Source organism: Anguilla anguilla, chromosome 7, assembly GCF_013347855.1.
Source record: "Anguilla anguilla isolate fAngAng1 chromosome 7, fAngAng1.pri, whole genome shotgun sequence".
Lineage (NCBI taxonomy): Eukaryota > Metazoa > Chordata > Actinopteri > Anguilliformes > Anguillidae > Anguilla > Anguilla anguilla.
Genome location: NC_049207.1, coordinates 28,742,863 through 28,767,335, shown reverse-complemented (window position 1 = coordinate 28,767,335; position 24,473 = coordinate 28,742,863). Strand labels below are relative to the sequence as shown.

At 40.0% G+C, this 24,473-nt stretch overlaps 1 protein-coding gene across 6 annotated transcripts in view; it reads right to left on the bottom strand.

Annotated features, from left to right (window-relative positions):
• Positions 1 to 24,473, bottom strand: part of rad9a (RAD9 checkpoint clamp component A) — an 87,197-nt gene that overhangs the window by 16,461 nt on the left and 46,263 nt on the right. The gene's annotated exons all lie outside the window — the stretch shown is intronic.

Sequence of the window (24,473 nt, the reverse complement as noted above, 5' to 3'; positions counted from 1 at the left end):
CTTGTTGTGATTGTCTATGTAATGTGCACACAGTGTTGCCAACTAATTTTTGGGGGAAGTTGCTACAGGGAGGTCGATTTGTTGTTAAATGACATTGTGATGTCATTGCGTGATGACGTCATTACGTAATGACGTAAAACTGCATCATTACGTAGAATACACAATGACGTTACTCAAATTGACTGGCCATCTGGGCGAAAAATATGATTTGAAATTTGTTAGTTTAGAGATTGAACAACTATGGCGAATATGGAGTTTCGCAGCACCACCATTGTCGCTCTGGATGTTCATTTAACATGCCCCCCTCCCTGCAGTCTCATCTACAACTACACCCCCCACCCATGACATAATGGACAATACTGTCTATACTGGCATTCATACAAAAATTTTCTTCCACCAATAAAAAATCGTATTCCGTCATAGCAACAAGATAAACCCGACAATAGCCCGAAGATATGCCAATACAGCAGTGAAAAAGCTGCTCACTGAATAACGAAATAAACGAGAAAGTTTTAAAAAATGATACTATGTCATTCTACAGTCAATATCTGGGACAAAATATTGAATAAATATACAACCTTACCATTGGTTTTACGCGTAGAGATGTCCCTTTTGAGAATGAGTGGTCATACATTGTCTTGGACAATCCCTTTGTGAAATATATGCGCATGTGTGATGACTGGGTATCTTCCAAAATAGCTATGCGTAATACCACATGTGTTGTTTACGGCGTTGTCGCCCTTTTCAGTACAGTCTGGCTTGATTAACAATTTACTTATTTAGTAGGTGAGAGTATAAGCTTTCTAATGATGTATAACATGTCTAATTCTGCTTTTGGAATTGCGTTTTATAGGTCAGGTAACCGGAAATGTTCTTATCATCGCATTCAATTACGCATTCACTCTGTGGTAGCAGTAAAACAAAGACGCTGCTAACGAAACGTTGTCAACTATTTTTCAGAATTTCTTGGAAAATACAAGAGTTACAAGAGTTAATTAAAGCCGCAAGCGGCGTTGGGAGGGGTCCAAGCATTGGCAGCATCGCGCCCCCTATGGAACGATTTTAAAATGGCTCTGTCCTCATGATCATATGCCTTCACCCAACATATCTACTGAATATCATGATGATCGTATTAAATATTGATGACTTATGGCCAATTTTGTGCTAAGAGACGCTGTTGGATGACTTAGTTACGTCGCCACGGATGTGCCCTGGCCGCTTCCCGTAAAGGCCTTTACTATGTCGTAACACTTAGATGGTCCGGCGTGTATGCACAGCTGCAGTGTTTCTGCGCCGCAACTAAAAAAGGCGTCACACTAGTGTTGTCACGATACCAAAATTTTGACTTTGATACCGATACCAGGTGTAGTATCACGATAATTGATACTGAAACGATACTGATTCAATACTCGGTACCTAACGACACTGAAATTACCTTAATAGATCAGAAACATAATGTCCACAAGGGATGACCTCATTTTCGAATTCACGGTTTATTAAAAACCCGGTTTATTAACAACCTTTAAGTTGAAGCCTGTTCAACATATCAATAAGCATAGGACTATAGTGTTACAGCACTAAACCATAGAAAACTATATAAAATATATTTCAAAAATTAAACAATTGTAAAGTAAATTATCTGTAAACAGGTCTTTCACTTTAAAATATATCTAAAAACAGCACATTTCAATAACAATACAGCATCTTCCTATAATAAAATATTTACAAATTAGAACAGCTATTGCTACTGAAGTGAACTGAGTCTAAGCTTGCGCTGTATCAACCACGAAAAAATCCACAAGCGCAGGTCACCTCACTTGCCAACCTTAAGCCGCGTTTCCACCAAAATTACCCGGAACTTTCAGTCCCAGGAACTACTTTACCAGGAACTAAAAGGTTCCTTCAGCCAATGGTTGTCTGCGTTTCCACCGGGGTCTAAAGTACCGCGAAGATTAGGCAAATTAGCCCACTGACGTTGTCGTCGGTCCATCTGTCATGATTTCTTCTGTAACCCCATACTACCACCGAAGTAGCCTACATTATTTTCTAATAACCGGGACAGCCCGGAGGGGTTTATTCCACTTATATACAACGGGTTACCAACAATGACTATATATGGTTACTTTTGTATTTATTGATTTTCATATATCCTCTCAAACACATTCATTAACAGCAGAAAACATGCACACGTTGTAAACAATTTGCTGTTTTATTACTTTCTCGTCGTCAATTCCATATAGGCTAATCGCAAAATGACAAGAATAGAACGAAAACTCGGACTTGCGTGAAAATGTAAAAATTAGTAGTGGTACAGCCACCGTTTGCTTTCCTTCGAAGTTACTGCTAGCCGAGCAGCGAAGTGTGCCCTCCAGATGAGAACCATGCACCATAAATGAGTCCATAGTCTTCCTGGTCTTTTCGTGGAATTGAAAAATGGCAGTAAAATTGAGTAAAATTACGGCAGTCTGAAAAAGCTAAAGCGAAGATTACTAGAATTAACCTGTTATTTTACCCGGATAAAAAGTGCGGAAGGTGATTTCCAGTTTGCTTGTACTGTATCACCAATGTTAATTATGCAGAACTACCGCATACCTCACATAACTGTATCAAACGTTTTGAGTCAATTACAACGAGCTAACAAAGAAAATCCGGAAGAAAATATTCAGCAACCGAATTAATCCGTTTGAATGTTTTGGTAGCCTACGTAATATGCTGTCCCAGCACGAATGCTTAGCATTTTATAAAACGAATACTAAAGCAAGAAAAGAACAGAAGAGCACACGTTATAATTCCAAGACGTGGACAGGCTATAACCAAAAGTAGGCTACTGCGCCGCATAACATACAAGTTTGATTTGAAGTTATTATGAAAATAAATTGGTTTGCCGCTGCATATTTTCAAACATGGCGGGTAATGGCGGAAAATAAATACAACACAAATGCTACGAGTACTTGACCAATCAGAAATGTTCAGCGCTGCAAGCTCCACCCAAAAGGTTCCTGTACTTTCGGAAAGTACTACCCCCCGAGCAGGAACGTTTTGGGGGGTAAAACAAAGCCCCCAGAACTAAATTTAGACCCTAGTTCCTGCGGTGGAAACGCACTGAGTTCCTCAAAAGGTTCCTAGTTCCGGGGTATAGTTCCTGCGGTGGAAACGCGGCTTTAGTTGCTACTGCCATCTAGCGAAGATTCTGACAAATCATAACTTTTCATCCTCTCAATCGGTAATGCGGGAGACACATGTCCCTGGCTTTTACATTTGACGCAAAACTACCGAACGTCGGAAAATTCTAATACGGAACCGTTTCTTTTTTTTTTTTTTTTTTTAAGTACCGAAAAAGTGCTGAAGTGTCGGTGTACTGTGCAACAGTACGTCAGACACATATACCAATCCATTGCTCAACTTAGCAGAGAATGCACATTTCAGAGCGCCTCAGAGACAGATAGGATAATAATACATATTTCATATAGCCTAATAAATACGACATAAAAAAAACGAAACGAAAAATCAACTGGACATTCCTGCTAGCATGCGTGCTGCGCGAAGAATACCTTATTATTTATTTAGCCATTGGCAGACTACAGCATTTGCGACTTTTGTTTATATTCAATAGTAATTGCAGCGAGAAACTGCAGCTGTAGACACAGGAAAGTTTGTTATATTATGGTAACAACGGAATGAGGCGGACTATATATATAGGCTATATTTACCGTCATTGTTTTATTATACCAGCGTGTTTTCGCGCGTTTGCAGAGAAACTCAATTACTATCAATAAAAATGGTTTAGCTAATTCCCAGCGTAGCCTAATGACGGATGGAGATGGGACTAAAATAATTTTCAACCGTCCACCACATTTTAGCAACGTTCCAACACTCTCGTCATCACTGTTCCATGGGTCACAAAAACTATTACACTAACGCTTACATTGCAGTGTGAAAAATCTACATTATATAATACCACTAACCTATTTAAAGACACCCAATTTCAAAAAGAACGTATATAACGAAAAGAACGTATATAACCGAAATATTTTGAGCAGTAATACTTACATAGCAACATGACATTTTATCTGTGTTTAGTAGCCTAGTATAGAGACAGAAAATCAATTACAAAGTCCTATCCGCTTCTGTTTTGCGTCAGAAAACGATGTCAGATAGGTCTATCAGCGAAGAAATGGCTTAGCTAAGCCCTTAAGTCCTCAGTAATAATAGTACTCTACAAGAAATTATGAAAATCGTTGACAACGTTTAGTTAGGTGAATCGTCTTTTATGCTACGCCACAATGCGCAAGTGAATGCGATAAGAAAATATTCCGTTGCGCTGAACTATAAAACGCTATTCCAAATGAAAAATCATACATGTTATACATCGTTAGAAAGCTTATACTCTCACCTACTGAATAAATGAACTGTCAATGAAGCCAAATCGTACGAAAAACGGCGACAACGCCTTAAGCAACAGGAATCACAAACGGATTGTCCACGACAATATATGACCACTCAGTCGCAAAAGGGACATCTCTACGCGTGAAACCGGTGGTAAGATTGTATAATTATTCAAAGTTTAGTCCCAGATATTGACTGTAGAATGACGTGGTAATTTAAAAAAAAAAGTTAGTCTCGCTTATTGCGTCATTCAGTTAGCAGCGTTTTCACTGCTGTATTGGCATATTTTAGGGCTAATGTCGGGTTCATCTTGTTGCTACGGAATATTGCATTACATTACAGGCATTTGGCAGACGCTCTTATCCAGAGCGATGTACAACAAAATGTATAACCATAACCAGGAACAAGTGTGTCGAAAACCCTAGAGGGCAGTAGCCTACCGTTCTAAATGCAGGGAACAACCGCATTGTTCAATTTAAACCCTGTAGGTTACACTGATTAACACTAACACAGACAAGAACAGCAACAACGCAGTCCATGCACAAATACAAGCAATAGTTAAGACGAGTTAAGTCACCTACGAAACAACTACATAGTTACAACCCTAAGCTTACTGTCAATTTAGAGATTAAATTGAGAATACGATTTCTCTCAGCATAATGACGGATTTAAAGACTAAACGAACTGACCCGATATTGTCTTCAAACGGACCGTATTATTTATCTAGACATTGGCAGACTACAGCATACATTGCGTCTTTTGTTTATATTCAATATTAGTAATTGCAGCGAGAAACTGCAGCTCTAGGTCGTTATGTGATGGTAGCAACGGAACGAAGCGGACTATATATGTATTAGGCTACCGTTATTACTTCATTATACCAGCGTGTTTTCGCGCGTTTGCACAGAAACTCAGAACCTATCAATACAATGGTTTAGCTGTTTCTCACCATAATGACAGATTTAAAGACTGAACGAACTCATCCGATATTGTCTTCAAATGGATCCATGCCAAAGAAAAGTAATGATTCATCCTCTCAAAGCTTTACCGTAGCGTATTATTTATTTAGACATTGGCAAAGTACAGCATAAATTGCGTCTTTTGTGAATATTCAATGTTTGAAATTGCAGCGAGAACTGCAGCTGTAGACATAAGATAGTCTGTTATGTTATGGTAGCAACGGAACGAAGCGGACTATGTATGTATTACCGTCATTGTTTTATTATACCAGCGTGTTTTCGCGCGTGTGCACAGAAACTCAGAACCTATCAATAAAATGGTTTAACTATTTCTCAGCATAACGACAGATTCAAAGACTAAACGAACTCACCCGATACTGTCTTCAAATGGATCCATGCCAAAGAAAAGTAATTTTTCATCCTCTCAGAAAGCTTTTACTGAAAAACTTTTGGTCGCCTATCCTAGCATGCACGCTAGGTGGCAGTGTCAGACCGTGCTTTCACTGATAAAAACTAGCGTCGCCATGGTTGTCGCTTGCCGTAAAGAAGTTTACTCGATGTCGTAATCGTTTGGATTTGGAGCTCCAGCTTTTCCGCACCCCACCTAATGAAAAAGTCCAAATGGTGTGCAAACCATATGGCGGACATAGGTGCTCCCAATAGGAAAGTTGTAGAGCACATTCAGATGCATCAGTCGATGAAGTTTTGTGTTGATCTGACTTACGGTGTGGGAGTTATGACCTTTTAAACTATGATCCTTTGTTACAGCGCCACCATCTGGCCGACATAGGTGATTTTTAGTGCCTGGGTAGTGGGGTGCCATAGGAACCCACCTACCAAATTTGGTTGGTCTACAACGTATGGTTGCTGAGCCTCAGACATTTTTGCGGAGAAAACTGCCACGCCCCAACTAAAAAGTCTAAATGGCAGGCAAACAATATGGCGGACATAGGTGGGGCCAATGGCAAAGTTGTAGAGCACGTTCAGATGCATAGGTCGATGAAGTTTTGTGGTCATCTAACTTATGGTGTGGGCGTTATGGGCTTTTACGCGTTACCCTTTGTTATAGCGCCACCATCTGGCTGACTTACGTGCTTTTTAGTGCCTGAGTAGTGGGGGGCCATAGGAACCCACCTGCCAAATTTGGTTGCTCCAGGACTTATGGGTGCTGAGCCTCAGACACTTTTAGCGGAGAAAAATAATAAGAATTAAAGCCGCAAGCGGCGTTGGAAGGGGTCCAAGCATTGGCAGCATCGCGCCCCCTATGGAGCGATTTTAAAATGGCTTTGTCCTCATGATCATATGCCTTCATCCAACATATCTACTGAATATCATGATGATCGTATGAAATATTGATGACTTATGGCCAATTTTGTGCTAAGAGACGCTGTCGGATGACTTAGTTATGTCGCCATGGATGTGCCCTGGCCGCTTCGCGTAAAGGCCTTTACTATGTCGTAACACTTAGATGGTCCGGCGTGTATGCACAGCTGCAGTGTTTCTGCGCCGCAACTAAAAAAGGCGTCACACTAGTGTTGTCACGATACCAAAATTTTGACTTTGATACCGATACCAGGTGTACTATCACGATAATTGATACTGAAACGATACTGATTCAATACTCGGTACCTAACGACACTGAAATTACCTTAATAGATCAGAAACATAATGTCCACAAGGGATGACCTCATTTTCGAATTCACGGTTTATTAAAAACCCGGTTTATTAACAACCTTTAAGTTGAAGCCTGTTCAACATATCAATAAGCATAGGACTATAGTGTTACAGCACTAAACCATAGAAAACTATATTAAATATATTTCAAAAATTAAACAATTGTAAAGTAAATTATCTGTAAACAGGTCTTTCACTTTAAAATATATCTAAAAACAGCACATTTCAATAACAATACAGCATCTTCCTATAATAAAATATTTACAAATTAGAACAGCTATTGCTACTGAAGTGAACTGAGTCTAAGCTTGCGCTGTATCAACCACGAAAAAATACACAAGCGCAGGTCACCTCACTTGCCAACCTTAGTTGCTACTGCCATCTAGCGAAGATTCTGACAAATCATAACTTTTCATCCTCTCAATCGGTAATGCGGGAGACACATGTCCCTGGCTTTTACATTTGACGCAAAACTACCGAACGTCGGAAAATTCTAATACGGAACCGTTTCTTTTTTTTTTTTTTTTTTAAGTACCGAAAAAGTGCTGAAGTGTCGGTGTACTGTGCAACAGTACGTCAGACACATATACCAATCCATTGCTCAACTTAGCAGAGAATGCACATTTCAGAGCGCCTCAGAGACAGATAGGATAATAATACATATTTCATATAGCCTAATAAATACGACATAAAAAAAACGAAACGAAAAATCAACTGGACATTCCTGCTAGCATGCGTGCTGCGCGAAGAATACCTTATTATTTATTTAGCCATTGGCAGACTACAGCATTTGCGACTTTTGTTTATATTCAATAGTAATTGCAGCGAGAAACTGCAGCTGTAGACACAGGAAAGTTTGTTATATTATGGTAACAACGGAATGAGGCGGACTATATATATAGGCTATATTTACCGTCATTGTTTTATTATACCAGCGTGTTTTCGCGCGTTTGCAGAGAAACTCAATTACTATCAATAAAAATGGTTTAGCTAATTCCCAGCGTAGCCTAATGACGGATGGAGATGGGACTAAAATAATTTTCAACCGTCCACCACATTTTAGCAACGTTCCAACACTCTCGTCATCACTGTTCCATGGGTCACAAAAACTATTACACTAACGCTTACATTGCAGTGTGAAAAATCTACATTATATAATACCACTAACCTATTTAAAGACACCCAATTTCAAAAAGAACGTATATAACGAAAAGAACGTATATAACCGAAATATTTTGAGCAGTAATACTTACATAGCAACATGACATTTTATCTGTGTTTAGTAGCCTAGTATAGAGACAGAAAATCAATTACAAAGTCCTATCCGCTTCTGTTTTGCGTCAGAAAACGATGTCAGATAGGTCTATCAGCGAAGAAATGGCTTAGCTAAGCCCTTAAGTCCTCAGTAATAATAGTACTCTACAAGAAATTATGAAAATCGTTGACAACGTTTAGTTAGGTGAATCGTCTTTTATGCTACGCCACAATGCGCAAGTGAATGCGATAAGAAAATATTCCGTTGCGCTGAACTATAAAACGCTATTCCAAATGAAAAATCATACATGTTATACATCGTTAGAAAGCTTATACTCTCACCTACTGAATAAATGAACTGTCAATGAAGCCAAATCGTACGAAAAACGGCGACAACGCCTTAAGCAACAGGAATCACAAACGGATTGTCCACGACAATATATGACCACTCAGTCGCAAAAGGGACATCTCTACGCGTGAAACCGGTGGTAAGATTGTATAATTATTCAAAGTTTAGTCCCAGATATTGACTGTAGAATGACGTGGTAATTTAAAAAAAAAAGTTAGTCTCGCTTATTGCGTCATTCAGTTAGCAGCGTTTTCACTGCTGTATTGGCATATTTTAGGGCTAATGTCGGGTTCATCTTGTTGCTACGGAATATTGCATTACATTACAGGCATTTGGCAGACGCTCTTATCCAGAGCGATGTACAACAAAATGTATAACCATAACCAGGAACAAGTGTGTCGAAAACCCTAGAGGGCAGTAGCCTACCGTTCTAAATGCAGGGAACAACCGCATTGTTCAATTTAAACCCTGTAGGTTACACTGATTAACACTAACACAGACAAGAACAGCAACAACGCAGTCCATGCACAAATACAAGCAATAGTTAAGACGAGTTAAGTCACCTACGAAACAACTACATAGTTACAACCCTAAGCTTACTGTCAATTTAGAGATTAAATTGAGAATACGATTTCTCTCAGCATAATGACGGATTTAAAGACTAAACGAACTGACCCGATATTGTCTTCAAACGGACCGTATTATTTATCTAGACATTGGCAGACTACAGCATACATTGCGTCTTTTGTTTATATTCAATATTAGTAATTGCAGCGAGAAACTGCAGCTCTAGGTCGTTATGTGATGGTAGCAACGGAACGAAGCGGACTATATATGTATTAGGCTACCGTTATTACTTCATTATACCAGCGTGTTTTCGCGCGTTTGCACAGAAACTCAGAACCTATCAATACAATGGTTTAGCTGTTTCTCACCATAATGACAGATTTAAAGACTGAACGAACTCATCCGATATTGTCTTCAAATGGATCCATGCCAAAGAAAAGTAATGATTCATCCTCTCAAAGCTTTACCGTAGCGTATTATTTATTTAGACATTGGCAAAGTACAGCATAAATTGCGTCTTTTGTGAATATTCAATGTTTGAAATTGCAGCGAGAACTGCAGCTGTAGACATAAGATAGTCTGTTATGTTATGGTAGCAACGGAACGAAGCGGACTATGTATGTATTACCGTCATTGTTTTATTATACCAGCGTGTTTTCGCGCGTGTGCACAGAAACTCAGAACCTATCAATAAAATGGTTTAACTATTTCTCAGCATAACGACAGATTCAAAGACTAAACGAACTCACCCGATACTGTCTTCAAATGGATCCATGCCAAAGAAAAGTAATTTTTCATCCTCTCAGAAAGCTTTTACTGAAAAACTTTTGGTCGCCTATCCTAGCATGCACGCTAGGTGGCAGTGTCAGACCGTGCTTTCACTGATAAAAACTAGCGTCGCCATGGTTGTCGCTTGCCGTAAAGAAGTTTACTCGATGTCGTAATCGTTTGGATTTGGAGCTCCAGCTTTTCCGCACCCCACCTAATGAAAAAGTCCAAATGGTGTGCAAACCATATGGCGGACATAGGTGCTCCCAATAGGAAAGTTGTAGAGCACATTCAGATGCATCAGTCGATGAAGTTTTGTGTTGATCTGACTTACGGTGTGGGAGTTATGACCTTTTAAACTATGATCCTTTGTTACAGCGCCACCATCTGGCCGACATAGGTGATTTTTAGTGCCTGGGTAGTGGGGTGCCATAGGAACCCACCTACCAAATTTGGTTGGTCTACAACGTATGGTTGCTGAGCCTCAGACATTTTTGCGGAGAAAACTGCCACGCCCCAACTAAAAAGTCTAAATGGCAGGCAAACAATATGGCGGACATAGGTGGGGCCAATGGCAAAGTTGTAGAGCACGTTCAGATGCATAGGTCGATGAAGTTTTGTGGTCATCTAACTTATGGTGTGGGCGTTATGGGCTTTTACGCGTTACCCTTTGTTATAGCGCCACCATCTGGCTGACTTACGTGCTTTTTAGTGCCTGAGTAGTGGGGGGCCATAGGAACCCACCTGCCAAATTTGGTTGCTCCAGGACTTATGGGTGCTGAGCCTCAGACACTTTTAGCGGAGAAAAATAATAAGAATTAAAGCCGCAAGCGGCGTTGGAAGGGGTCCAAGCATTGGCAGCATCGCGCCCCCTATGGAGCGATTTTAAAATGGCTTTGTCCTCATGATCATATGCCTTCATCCAACATATCTACTGAATATCATGATGATCGTATGAAATATTGATGACTTATGGCCAATTTTGTGCTAAGAGACGCTGTCGGATGACTTAGTTATGTCGCCATGGATGTGCCCTGGCCGCTTCGCGTAAAGGCCTTTACTATGTCGTAACACTTAGATGGTCCGGCGTGTATGCACAGCTGCAGTGTTTCTGCGCCGCAACTAAAAAAGGCGTCACACTAGTGTTGTCACGATACCAAAATTTTGACTTTGATACCGATACCAGGTGTACTATCACGATAATTGATACTGAAACGATACTGATTCAATACTCGGTACCTAACGACACTGAAATTACCTTAATAGATCAGAAACATAATGTCCACAAGGGATGACCTCATTTTCGAATTCACGGTTTATTAAAAACCCGGTTTATTAACAACCTTTAAGTTGAAGCCTGTTCAACATATCAATAAGCATAGGACTATAGTGTTACAGCACTAAACCATAGAAAACTATATTAAATATATTTCAAAAATTAAACAATTGTAAAGTAAATTATCTGTAAACAGGTCTTTCACTTTAAAATATATCTAAAAACAGCACATTTCAATAACAATACAGCATCTTCCTATAATAAAATATTTACAAATTAGAACAGCTATTGCTACTGAAGTGAACTGAGTCTAAGCTTGCGCTGTATCAACCACGAAAAAATACACAAGCGCAGGTCACCTCACTTGCCAACCTTAGTTGCTACTGCCATCTAGCGAAGATTCTGACAAATCATAACTTTTCATCCTCTCAATCGGTAATGCGGGAGACACATGTCCCTGGCTTTTACATTTGACGCAAAACTACCGAACGTCGGAAAATTCTAATACCAAACCGTTTCTTTTTTTTTTTTTTTTTTTTTAAGTACCGAAAAAGTGCTGAAGTGTCGGTGTACTGTGCAACAGTACGTCAGACACATATACCAATCCATTGCTCAACTTAGCAGAGAATGCACATTTCAGAGCGCCTCAGAGACAGATAGGATAATAATACATATTTCATATAGCCTAATAAATACGACATAAAAAAAACGAAACGAAAAATCAACTGGACATTCCTGCTAGCATGCGTGCTGCGCGAAGAATACCTTATTATTTATTTAGACATTGGCAGACTACAGCATTTGCGACTTTTGTTTATATTCAATAGTAATTGCAGCGAGAAACTGCAGCTGTAGACACAAGAAAGTTTGTTATATTATGGTAACAACGGAATGAGGCGGACTATATATATAGGCTATATTTACCGTCATTGTTTTATTATACCAGCGTGTTTTCGCGCGTTTGCAGAGAAACTCAATTACTATCAATAAAAATGGTTTAGCTAATTCCCAGCGTAGCCTAATGACGGATGGAGATGGGACTAAAATAATTTTCAACCGTCCACCACATTTCAGCAACGTTCCAACACTCTCGTCATCACTGTTCCATGGGTCACAAAAACTATTACACTAACGCTTACATTGCAGTGTGAAAAATCTACATTATATAATACCACTAACCTATTTAAAGACACCCAATTTCAAAAAGAACGTATATAACGAAAAGAACGTATATAACCGAAATATTTTGAGCAGTAATACTTACATAGCAACATGACATTTTATCTGTGTTTAGTAGCCTAGTATAGAGACAGAAAATCAATTACAAAGTCCTATCCGCTTCTGTTTTGCGTCAGAAAACGATGTCAGATAGGTCTATCAGCAAAGAAATGGCTTAGCTAAGCCCTTAAGTCCTCAGTAATAATAGTACTCTACAAGAAATTATGAAAATCGTTGACAACGTTTAGTTAGGTGAATCGTCTTTTATGCTACGCCACAATGCGCAAGTGAATGCGATAAGAAAATATTCCGTTGCGCTGAACTATAAAACGCTATTCCAAATGAAAAATCATACATGTTATACATCGTTAGAAAGCTTATACTCTCACCTACTGAATAAATGAACTGTCAATGAAGCCAAATCGTACGAAAAACGGCGACAACGCCTTAAGCAACAGGAATCACAAACGGATTGTCCACGACAATATATGACCACTCAGTCGCAAAAGGGACATCTCTACGCGTGAAACCGGTGGTAAGATTGTATAATTATTCAAAGTTTAGTCCCAGATATTGACTGTAGAATGACGTGGTAATTTTTTAAAAAAAGTTAGTCTCGCTTATTGCGTCATTCAGTTAGCAGCGTTTTCACTGCTGTATTGGCATATTTTAGGGCTAATGTCGGGTTCATCTTGTTGCTACGGAATATTGCATTACATTACAGGCATTTGGCAGACGCTCTTATCCAGAGCGATGTACAACAAAATGTATAACCATAACCAGGAACAAGTGTGTCGAAAACCCTAGAGGGCAGTAGCCTACCGTTCTAAGTGCAGGGAACAACCGCATTGTTCAATTTAAACCCTGTAGGTTACACTGATTAACACTAACACAGACAAGAACAGCAACAACGCAGTCCATGCACAAATACAAGCAATAGTTAAGACGAGTTAAGTCACCTACGAAACAACTACATAGTTACAACCCTAAGCTTACTGTCAATTTAGAGATTAAATTGAGAATACGATTTCTCTCAGCATAATGACGGATTTAAAGACTAAACGAACTCACCCGATATTGTCTTCAAACGGACCGTATTATTTATCTAGACATTGGCAGACTACAGCATACATTGCGTCTTTTGTATATATTCAATATTAGTAATTGCAGCGAGAAACTGCAGCTCTAGGTCGTTATGTGATGGTAGCAACGGAACGAAGCGGACTATATATGTATTAGGCTACCGTTATTATTTCATTATACCAGCGTGTTTTCGCGCGTTTGCACAGAAACTCAGAACCCATAAATAAAATGGTTTAGCTGTTTCTCAGCATAATGACGGATTTAAAGAGTAAACGAACTCACCTGTTATTGTCTTCAAATGGATCCATGTCAAAGAAAAGTAATGATTCATCCTCTCAAAGCTTTACCGTAGCGTATTATTTATGCAGACATTGGCAGAGTACAGTATAAATTGCGTCTTTTGTGAATATTCAATGTTAGAAATTGCAGCGAGAAACTGCAGCTGTAGACACAAGATAGTCTGTTATGTTGTGGTAGCAACGTAACGAAGTGGACTATGTATGTATTACCGTCATTGTTTTATTATACCAGCGTGTTTTCGCGCATTTGCACAGAAACTCAAAAACTACCAATATAATGGTTTAGCTTTTTCTCACCATAATGACAGATTTAAAGACTTAACGAACTCACCCGATACTGTCTTCAAATGGATCCATGCCAAAGAAAAGTAATTATTCATCCTCTCAGAAAGGTTTTACTGAAAAACTTTGGGTAGCCTATCCTAGCATGCACGCTAGGTGGCAGTGTCAGACCGTGCTTTCACTGAGAAAAACTAGCGTCGCCATGGTTGTCGCTTGCCGTAAAGAAGTTTACTCGATGTCGTAATCGTTTGGATTTGGAGCTCCAGTTTTTCCGCACCCCACCTAATGAAAAAGTCCAAATGGTGTGCAAACCATATGGCGGACATAGGTGCTCCCAATAGGAAAGTTGTAGAGCACATTCAGATGCATCAGTCGATGAAGTTTTGTGTTGATCTGACTTACGGTGTGGGAGTTATGACCTTTTAAACTATGATTCTTTGTTATAGCGCCACCATCTGGCCGACATAGGTGCTTTTTAGTGCCTGGGTAGTGGGGTGCCATAGGAACCCACCTACCAAATTTGGTTGGTCTACAACCTATGGTTGCTGAGCCTCAGACATTTTTGCGGAGAAAACTGCCACGCCCCAACTAAAAAGTCTAAATGGCGGGCAAACAATATGGCGCACATAGGTGGGGCCAATGGCAAAGTTGTAGAGCACGTTCAGATGCATAGGTCAATGAAGTTTTGTGTTCATCTAACTTAAGGTGTGGGCGTTATGGGCTTTTACGCGTTACCCTTTGTTATAGCGCCACCATCTGGCTGACTTGCGTGCTTTTTAGTGCCTGAGTAGTGGGGGGCCATAGGAACCCACCTGCCAAATTTGGTTGCTCCAGGACTTATGGGTGCTGAGCCTCAGATACTTTTAGCGGAGAAAAATAATAATAATTAAAGCCGCAAGCGGCGTTGGGAGGGGTCCAAGCATTGGCAGCATCGCGCCCCCTATGGAGCGATTTTAAAATGGCTGTGTCCTCATGGTCATACGCCTTCACCCAACATATGTACTGAATATTGTGATGATCGTATAAAAAATTGATGACTTGTGGCCAATTTTGTGCTGAGACGCTGGCTGATGACTTAGTTGCGTCGCCATGGATGTGTCCTGACAGCTTCACGTCAAGGCCTTGACTATGTCGTAACATTTAGATGGCATGGCGTAACACTTAGATGGCCGAGCGTGTATGTACAGCTGCAGCGCTTCCCTGCCGCAACTAAAAAAAGCGCCACACTAGTGTTGTCATGATAGAATAGAATAATAATTAGAAAAACAAATTCATGGTTTATGAACAACCTGGTTCATGAACAACCTTTAAGTTGAAGCCTCTGCAACATATGAATATGCAGAGGCCTATAGTGTTACAACACTGAACAATGGAGAAATATGTTCAATATATTTCTGAAATTGAACAGTTGTAAAGTAAATAATCTTTAAAACAGGTCTTTCACCTTTAAATAGATTTAAAAACAGCATATTGTAATAACAATACAGCATCTATCTATAATAAAATATTTCCAAATTGGAACACCTATTGCTACTGAAGTGAACTGAGTCAAAGCTTGCGCTGAATCAAAGAGCTGAGTGCACAAGCACAAGTCACCTCACTTGCCAACCTTAGTTGCTACTGCCTTCTAGCGAAGATTCTGACAAACTACACTTTTCATCCTCTAAATCAGTAATGCGGGAGACAATTTTCCCTGGCTTTTATATTTGACTCAAAACTACCGAACGTCGGAATATTCTAATACCGAACCGTTAATTTTTTTTCTTTTCTTTTTTTTTAAGTGCCGAGAAAGTGCTGAAGTTTTGGTATACTGTGCAACACTACGTCAGACACATATTCCAATCCATTGCTCAGTTTAGCAGAGAATGCACATTTCAGAGCGCCACAGAGACAGATAGAATAATAACACATGAATGCACATTTCAAATAATAACTACGACATTGAGAAAAAACGGAAAAAAGACCTTATATCAACTCGCGAATTGCGTGGTCCGCGCGAAGTAGACTACCGTTTTATTTATTTAGACATTGGCAAATAAGAAACGTTTTAGTTGCGTTGACCTATAAAACGCTATTCCAAAAGCAAAGTCAGACATGTTATACATCGTTAGAAAGCTTATAATCTCACCTACTGAATACATGAATTGTCAATCAAGCCAAATTGGACTAAGAAGAACGACAACGCCGTACGCAACAGGTGTGGTATTACGCACAGCTATTTTTGAAAAAATCCGACATTTCACAAACGGATTATCCAAGACAATATATGGCCACTCATTCGCAAAAGGGACATCTCTACGCGTAAAACCAATGGTATGATTGTATATTTATTCAATGTGTAGTCCCAGATATTGACTGTAGAATGACGTGGTAATTTTTTTAAAAAAAGTTAGTCTCGCTTATTTCGTCATTCAGTTAGCAGCGTTTTCACTGCTGTATTGGCATATTTTAGGGCTAATGTCGGGTTCATCTTGTTGCTACGGAATATTGCATTACATTACAGGCATTTGGCAGACGCTCTTATCCAGAGCGATGTACAACAAAATGTATAACCATAACCAGGAACAAGTGTGTCGAAAACCCTAGAGGGCAGTAGCCTACCGTTCTAAGTGCAGGGAACAACCGCATTGTTCAATTTAAACCCTGTAGGTTACACTGATTAACACTAACACAGACAAGAACAGCAACAACGCAGTCTATGAAAAAATTCAAGCAATAGTTAAGACGAGTTAAAACTAAGTCACCTACGAAACAACTACCTAGTTACAACCCTAAGCTTACAGTCAATTTAGAGATTAAATTGAGAATACGATTTCTCTCAGCATAATGACGGATTTAAAGACTAAACGAACTCACTCGATATTGTCTTCAAATTGACCGTATTATTTATTTTGACATTGGCAGACTACAGCATAAATTGCGTCTTTTGTTTATATTCAATATTAGTAATTGCAGCGAGAAACTGCAACTCTAGGTCGTTATGTGATGGTAGCAACGGAACGAAGCGGACTATATATGTATTAGGCTACCGTTATTATTTCATTATACCAGCGTGTTTTCGCGCGTTTGCACAGAAACTCAGAACCCATAAATAAAATGGTTTAGCTGTTTCTCAGCATAATGACGGATTTAAAGAGTAAACGAACTCACCTGTTATTGTCTTCAAATGGATCCATGTCAAAGAAAAGTAATGATTCATTCTCTCAAAGCTTTACCGTAGCGTATTATTTATGTAGACATTGGCAGAGTACAGTATAAACTGCGTCAGTTGTGAATATTCAATGTTAGAAATTGCAGCGAGAAACTGCAGCTGTAGACACAAGATAGTCTGTTATGTTATGGTAGCAACGGAACGAAGCGGACTATGTATGTATTACCGTCATTGTTTTATTATACCAGCGTGTTTTCGCGCGTGTGCACAGAAACTCAGAACCTATCAATAAAATGGTTTAACTATTTCTCAGCATAATGACAGATTCAAAGACTAAACGAACTCACCCGATACTGTCTTCAAATGGATCCATGCCAAAGAAAAGTAATTATTCATCCTCTCAGAAAGCTTTTACTGAAAAACTTTTGGTCGCCTATCCTAGCATGCACGCTAGGTGGCAGTGTCAGACCGTGCTTTCACTGATAAAAACTAGCGTCGCCATGGTTGTCGCTTGCCGTAAAGAAGTTTACTCGATGTCGTAATCGTTTGGATTTGGAGCTCCAGCTTTTCCGCACCCCACCTACTGAAAAAGTCCAAATGGTGTGCAAACCATATGGCGGACATAGGTGCTCCCAATAGGAAAGTTGTAGAGCACATTTAGATGCATCAGTCGATGAAGTTTTGTGTTGATCTGACTTACGGTGTGGGAGTTATGACCTTTTAAACTATGATCCTTTGTCATAGCGCCACCATCTGGCCGACATAGGTGATTTTTAGTGCCTGAGTAGTGGGGGGCCATAGGAACCCACCTACCAAAGTTGGTTGGTCTACAACTTATGGCTGCTGAGCCTCAGACATTTTAGCTGAGAAAACTGCCACGCCCCAACTAAAAAGTCTAAATGGCGGGCAAACAATATGGCGGACATAGGTGGGGCCAATGGCAAAGTTGTAGAGCACGTTCAGATGCATAGGTCGATGAAGTTTTGTGTTGATCTGACTTATGGTGTGGGAGTTATGGCCTTTTACGCAAAACCCTTTGTTATAGCGCCACCATCTGGCCGACGTACGTGGTTTTTAGTGCCTGAGTAGTGGGGGGCCATAGGAACCCACCTGCCAAATTTGGTTGCTCCAGGACTTATGGTTGCTGAGCCTCAGACACTTTTAGCGGAGAAAAATAAGAATAATAATCCTAACAGATACAATAGGGTTCCACCAGCTTCGCTGCTTGGACCCCTAATAATAATAATAAGAATAATCCTAACAGATACAATAGGGTTCCACCAGCTTCGCTGCTTGGACCCCTAATAATCCTAACAGATACAATAGGGTTCCACCAGCTTCGCTGCTTGGACCCCTAATTATTACACATTTAGGTACTGTACCGCATTGTGTGACAATATTTTTGCATTATTTTTTAACCTGATAGCAATGTTCCTCTTAAAACTTCATAAGGGGCTCATTTATATGCTTTATAATGGACAAAAAGCATTTTATTCAATTTTGGAGAGATTTTGGATATGTTTCTGGACACCTAGCTATTTTAGACTACTGTACTGACTGAAAGCTTGTAATTCCCATTTGAAAATTATGCAACAGTGATTTTCTTGAGTCAAAACAGTTGATTTGTAGTGAAATACATGGATATGTTATGATTTACAGCAATGCATAATTTAGACATTTTGGATAGATTTGGAGACGCTGGGTACACTGCTTAGTTTTTGCTTCATAAATCTATAGTAGTTCTACATATCCACCCTTAGATTTTATGAACTTGTGGTCAAGAAGTTTTTGACCTAGCACATGTATAGTTTAACCTCCTGCATATATTCAATCTCGCAGTATTTCATCGCAAACTTAAAAAGTGCTAATTTATTTTGGATTTTTTGTCAAAACAATTGCATTTGTGGCACTTTATTTCTTCCAAAATTATGAATATAAACTAATCTGTGTTAGTATTGTAAATTGTACAAATGTCTTGCTTCATTTAAGCCATTTTTCAAGTCTCTGTGGTGTTCACGTCTGGAGTTATAAAGCTTTAAATAGGGTACCCCCTAAATGGGCAAGGATTGGCAAAATTTGGCTTGTGCCTTAAGAGGTTAAGAAATGTGAATTTAGCGACTCCAGCGACCATAGTACAATGCATTCCCTGGGCTAGAGCGACCGACATCGAGGCAAATTTAAACGTGCGGGCTAAGGCTAAACGTAAGTTTTCTAAAATTGTTATTCATGATATTCGGCGCTAACGATATCCGGTTGAAGCAATCGGAAATCACCAAAGATAATTTTAAATCAGTGTGTGAATTGGTGAAACAGATGTCTGTGTCAGTTATTTGCTCTGGCCCCATTCCCTCTCGGCATGGTGACGAAATCTACAGCAGATTGACATCACTAAATCGCTGTTTGTCTGTTTGGTGCCCTGCAAATGGTGTTGGCTTTATAGACCACTGGAATAGTTTCTGGGGGAGGCCTGGTCTTTTGAAAAGAGATGGTATTCATCCCTCGTGGAAGGGTGCCGCTCTTATCTCTAGTAATTTATCGTATAGTCTTAGAAATTCCATTTCCTGACACACCAGAACCAAGGCCAGGCAGCAGACCTCCTGTTTTACACAGATTTCTGCTTGTTCCCAAAAACTGCTGCCCAGGTTACATGCTATTGAGATAGTGTCTGTTCCTCAACCAAAATTAAGCCTCGCTAAGAAGCCCACTAGGGGTGTTTGTATGGCTAATCTGCAGAAAAAAAAATCAGACCTTGTTATTCTACTAATAATGCGGCTGACCAAACTCAGGGAAAAACTCTTGTAAATGAATTAATTACTGATCACCAAGTTGAAATCTTATGTGTAACTGAAACTTGGCTTAAAACTGATGAATATATTGCCTTAAATGAATCCACCCCTCCTGACTACAGCTATACTCAAGTTCCCCGTCAGACGGGTCATGGCGGTGGTGTTGCTGCTGTATATAATCCTAATTTTTTTGCTACTTTGAAATCCGGCTTCAAATGTAACTTTTTTGAAGTGCTTGTTCTCAGTTTTGCACATTCGGACAAAAAAGCAGTCAGTTTTATCCTTGCAATTGTATACAGGCCACCAGGGCCATTACAGTGGATTTTTACTCGAGTTTGCTGATTTCCTTTCCAGCCTGGTTGTTAATTCAGATAAAGTAGTAAGGGGACTTCAATATTCACATGGATAGTGAACGGCGATCCTCTCAGATCAGCATTCTTGTCTATCACTGAATCTATTGGCTTCGATCAACATATACATCAGTCCACACATTCTCATAACCATACTCTTGACCTAGTCTTAACTTATGATACAGAAATAGCAAATATAGCAGCTATGCCTAATAACCCTGTGCTATCTGACCATTATTTAATTACTTTCCAACTTCCACAAATCTGTCATGTGTCACCAGATCCTTCATTCTACCTTAGCCGTAAGCTTTCCTCCAGGACTGCAAATTTTATTGCTTTTATTAATGAGCTCCCAGGCTCATTTGTGTACTGTGGGGATTTTCTTGGCTCCTGCCCAAACACATACAAAAATGCAAACATTAGCTCAACTGATCAGCTGACAGACAATATTAATTACGTACTTTCCAGAACCCTGGATACTATCACACCCCTTAAGAAGAGGAAAGTCCGCTATAAGAAATTAGCACCCTGGTACAATGGCCATACTCATGCTCTCAAACAAGCTTCACGCCAACTTGAGCACAAATGGCGTTCTACTAAATTACAGGTATTCCTCCAGGACTGAAAAGACAGTCTACTAACTTACAAACATGCCCTCTCCACAGCACGTTCCTCATACATCTCTACTTTAATAGATAAACCAGAAACAATCCTAGGCACCTGTTTAACACTGTTGCCAGACTGACCAAGAATCAAGTTGATCCATGTGTCTCAATATCATTTAGTAGCAATGACTTTATGAATTTCTTTGATGACAAAATTATAAAAATCAGGGACAAGATTCAAAGTTCTCCTTCCACCCCTCATATAGAGTCTGCCCTTCCATCCGCTCAACGCATGGATGCAGAATCTTCAGAAAGACGGGCTTTTGAACTCTTTTGCTCCAATAGATCTCATAGAGTTTAATGCCATAGTTAATTCCTCAAAATCTTCTACTTGTCTTCTAGACCCTATCCCTACGAAGCTTTTCAAGGAGTTACTACCAGTGATTGGAACACCAATGTTACATATTGTCAATGCGTCTTTAGCATCTGGACACATACCACAGACTCTTAAACTTGCAGTCATCAAACCCCTTCTTAAGAAGCCAAACTTGGATGTGAATGACCTGTCTAACTGCAGGCCTCTCTCGAACCTCCCGTACCTTTCTAAAATACTAGAAAAGGCCATTTCAAAACAACTTGATTCATTATTGCACTCCAATCATATATTGGAAGTTTTTCAATCTGGTTTTAGACTCTCTCACAGCACTGAAACAGCCCTGGTCAAAGTACTCAATGACCTACTCCTCACTTCAGACAATGGCTGCATCTCTGTACTTGTGCTTTTAGATTGAAGTGCAGCATTTGACACAGTTGATGACCTCATGCTTCTGGATAGACTTGAAAATCTTGTAGGCCTTCGTGGGCAGGCACTCTTCTTGGTTCAGATCATACCTATCAGACCAATATCAATTTGTGCATTTTAATAATGATTCCTCTTATCAATCCAGGGTTAGATATGGAGTACCACATGGATCTGTGCTTGGGCCTTCTCTCTTTATATGCTCCCCCTGGAACAAGTTATTCGCAAACATGATTCCCACTGCTATGCAGATGACACCCAGTTGTATCTATCAGTTAAACCTGAAGTTGTCCAGATGTCAAAGATCAAAGCCTTTCTTGTAGACATAAAGGAATGGATGACCCAAAACTTTCTCTTGCTAAACTCCGATAAGACCGAGATAATGGTAGTGGGGCCCAAGTCCCTGAGATGCAAATTATCTGACTATATGCTTAACATTGATGGAATCTCCATTACTTCAAGTGCTGTAATCAAAGATCTTGGTGTTACCTTTGATCCAGATCTTGCATTTGATACACATATTAAAAACATCTCTAGGGTTGCTTTTTATAACTTGAGAAATATCTCAAAAATCTGGAAAATACTGTCCTTACATGATGCAGAAAAGCTAGTTCATGCTTTTGTTACTTCAAGATTAGATTACTGCAATGCTCTTTTGTCTGGATGTGCAAATTCCTCTCTGAAAGGGCTCCAGCTAATTCAAAATGCAGCAGCTCGTATTCTCACTAGAACAAGGAGATTCGAGCACATCAGCCCAGTGTTACTACGCTTCACTGGTTGCCAGTTAAATTCCGAATAGACTATAAGATACTACTTCTTACCTTTAAAGCCTTATATGGGCTTGCCCCTTTGTACTTAAATGATTTACTTCTTCCTTATATTCCCTCACGAAAGCTCCATTCGCAGGGTGCAGGCCTCCTTGTTATTCCTAGAATAGCTAAAAGTACCATAGGTGGTAGAGCCTTCTCCAATCGTGCTCCCCTCCTGTGGAACAAGTTGCCTGCCCATGTTCAGGGCGCAGACACTATCACCTTATTTAAAGCTAGGCTCAAAACATATCTTTTTAGTCTCTCCTATATTTGAGGGGCAGGAGTGGGTGGCGGGCATAGCTATAGAGTCTCTGGTGGACTGAGCGTTTTAGTGCTGTCACTGGATCATCATTGGTAGTGCTATGTTAAGCTGAACCGGTCATGGTCTGGTGATGACTGTCTCAAGCCTGCCCTCATGGCTGCGTTGGCCCCTGCCTCTGTTTCCCATAGCTATGCCGCCATGCTTATTCTGCCAGGGTTTTCCTTATCGCACACAGGCACCTCTGTCCCTTCTGCTCTGCTTGCTAATCTACCTTTTGAACCCCCTAACAATGTTTTTTTTTCTTGTTTTCCCCGGCTCTGGGCACCTGTCCGGAGCTCTAGCCCAAGTTTGCTGAGCACCCCCGCCCCCGGCCCGGAGCTCCAGCCCTAGACCAGCTAGACCAGCTGGGCACCCCCGCCTCCTGCCACTATTGACTTTCCATAACAAACCGGTGCCTGCCCGCGGCAGATGGGTTCCCCCTCTGAGTCCGGTTCTGCTGGTTTCTTCCTGCTATCAGTCAGGGAGTTTTTCCTTGCCATGTTTCCCTAGGCTTACTCTTTGGGGGCTGGTTCTCTGTAAAGCTACTTTGTGACAAAGCTCCTTTGCTAAAAGCACTATACAAATAAAATTGAATTGAATTCATATTCAGAACAGCATTGATGATTCTGGTCCATGCTATGCTCCCTAATGTAAAATTAGCATTAGCTAGCTAGCTAGTTTATATTGTCAATAAGCTAGTTGGCCTTATCTAGTTAACTAGCTAGCTATGCTATCAATAGCTAATGCAACCTGAAGCCAGCGTAATGAGACAAAAGCTAGCGATACACTCTCAAGTGAAAAGAGGGGAAACGCATATAAAGTGAGTGATATCTCAGCTAATTAAGTAATTGAACTGTGAAGCACTGCTAATTGCCTGGACTGTGAAGCAGATCTTGCTTGAAAAACAAGTTTTTGCCCTGCAGGTGGCTGACTAAAGCTGCCTCTCCCATGTTGGCGATGTCAATTTCTTTGGCGCATATTTTGCACAAAGCTTTAGTGTTTGATTATTGGTTTATACTGTTTTATATTACGGGGTTTCCAGCCATAAGTTTGAAAACAAACAACAACCTTTTTCACTTTGCTCAACTCTACTGGGCTACAGGTGCCAATCCAGGAACATCTGACGCATTTACCCGCTGGTAGTTAAGGCGGAATGAAATTGTGTATTTTTATTTCTAAATGCAAAGACAAACCGTTTATTTTTAATAACTGCACCCTGGACTAAATGCAATTAATATCATGGCACTTGTTCTTGCATTATAAACTCAGCTTTTTGTTGGTCAGATTGAAAGAACTGAAATCCAGGCAGACAGTCATTTCGAACGAACATTACGAGTGCCCTTGTGGACAAATTTTGGTTTTTTAACAAGGCACACAGCATTTTTTTCTTCCTTTTAGTATATTTTTGCACTTTGTGAACTTTCTTGTGTATGTATTACTAAGAGCAAAACTTCCATATTTTCACCAAACTTTCCAGACCTGCACAAGAACCCTGTAGGTTTAGAACTCTGCAGTGATCTCCGACCGACATATTTTCAGTTTTTCACTGAAATTGAG